This window comes from Limulus polyphemus, unplaced genomic scaffold (assembly GCF_000517525.1).
Source record: "Limulus polyphemus unplaced genomic scaffold, Limulus_polyphemus-2.1.2 Scaffold3750, whole genome shotgun sequence".
Lineage (NCBI taxonomy): Eukaryota > Metazoa > Arthropoda > Merostomata > Xiphosura > Limulidae > Limulus > Limulus polyphemus.
In genome coordinates this window covers 24,004-26,081 of record NW_013669360.1, presented here as the reverse complement: position 1 = coordinate 26,081, position 2,078 = coordinate 24,004, and the positions used below count along the sequence as shown (strand labels likewise).

The 2,078-nt window shown below is 30.6% G+C and overlaps 1 protein-coding gene across 1 annotated transcript in view; it reads right to left on the bottom strand.

The window, feature by feature from the left end:
- The window catches only part of LOC106469973 (calcitonin gene-related peptide type 1 receptor-like), an 81,193-nt gene that overhangs the window by 71,128 nt on the left and 7,987 nt on the right, over positions 1-2,078 (bottom strand). The window lies entirely within an intron of this gene.

The following is a 2,078-nucleotide window of genomic DNA, read 5'->3' as shown; positions in this document are numbered from 1 at the left end:
CTCTCTTCAATGACCTTAACAATTACACCTCTCTCTCTTCAATGACCTTAACAATTACACCACTCTCTTCAATGACCTTAACAATTACACTACTCTCTTCAATGACCTTATTACATATGTAATCAAATGGAACTTGATGTTCGTGTATCTTATCAATAAACTTATTAATACTGTGAAAATTTACAAATCCTGTTCACACGTAATCTGTAACTAAGCAACAGTAAAATAATATTAATGTGATATATAGTTCCCTAAACTTGGTGTTTTTACTTTAAAATAAGTGTATAGTGTACGCACGCTTACACCACCCAAGACTTATAATTGTGTTTAAAACAATACTTGCCAGGTAGTTTTAATAGTTTTTAGAGTTATAAATCAGTATGGCAAGGAGTAAAGTAAAAACAATATTTATCAGGTAGTTTGATAGTTTTAGAGTAATCAATCAGTATGACAAAGAGTAAACTAAAAGCAATAGTCATCAGGTAATTTTACAATATTATTAGAGCAATCGATCAGTCGGCATTTAAAGAATTAAGCTTATTCCTAAATAAGGTTAGAGATAACTGTTGTATCTTCTTGATTATCCACTGACGAAGACCGAGGGGTTACATAGTTATCACAATATTTACACACACACCCTCGATTCCCGTTTCGTTAGTTTATGAATCCACTTTAATTTGTGGCAAAATGCCATGAAGAGGATATTAGCATAGATGTTTGCATTCTTAACCCTCACTTGGGATTTGTAGCACTTCCTCTCGCACCTCGACTTTTAATGGAAAAGGCGCCACATCTGGTGTGTTTTAAGAGATTGCATTGTATAAGGATGAGATAATAAAATGTAGTCTACGTTCTTTTATCTAAGTGACAAAATAAAAGGAATTTTCCACTTCTTATAAACCAGTTTCAACAGAACAGGGAAAAGATAGTCTAAAAGCAGGCTGGTGGGTAAGCGTAGCTTAAAACAAATATCTGCTACAGCATCTGAGGTGTAATAGGCATACTATAATTACGTTCATAGAGAAATATTTACATAAACATTACTATGCTCGTCTGAAGTCGATTACAGAAAAAAAAATGAGAATTAGTTTCATTCTTAACGTTACTTACGTGTATGTCTAGAGTTACCTGGTTTTAGGAGATACGAATATAATAATCACGTGCTTATAAACGAACAAAAAGTGATGAGATTCTATAAGGAAAATATTGGATAATTTCCAGTAATAGCTTTTTCATAAAATAACACTTGGTAAGTATTACATAATCACAAAAACGTTATCAGGATTTCTTGAAAATCAAAAACAAACCCTTTTTTTCTCTGTTGGATTTTTAGACAAAATGTATTTCTAGCAGGTTTTTTTTTTTGTTCCGGAATGAATTATGAAGTTTTAATTGGTACGCCACTGAGCTTCGTAAGAGAAATTATTTAAAATAAAAACTACAGAAATCCGTTTAGAAATTAGCATCTTGTCAATAAATCATCCATGTTAAATCGGAGCCAATCCTCATGTTGAAAAATACAAACATTCTATATATACTATAAATTTTACACTTTTATAAAGTTAAATATAAATACTAAAATCTCTTAAAAAATAAATCGCTGCTAATCTCGTACACCAATGCTCTTTAATCTTATAACTATAATAAGTTATGGTACATGACTTCTCGGAATTAATTTTGATATGGGAAGAAAATATATGATAAATAAGAACCGCATCGTTTAAAAATGCACAATAATTTATCCTATAAAGTTAAAAGAAAAATATACAATTAAAAACTATATACAATTTAAATTGGGTTTTAATTGCATAGAGTTTTTAATTGTATATTTTGTTGTTAAACTTTATACAATAAATTATTGCTCATTTTTAAACGTTGGAGTTATTAATGATGGCTGGAGACGGCTTGAATGGGTAATGAAGAAAAACTTTAATATAAGTTTAACATAACAGCAAATGTACAACCTTTCGACAAGGTTTTGTCAACTTTTAAACAAAGGCCTCAACTTTGACATCAACCACAAAACAACTCCATGCCTAGAGTTCAAGGCATGTCTAGAAGATCTAGCCAGAAGACTA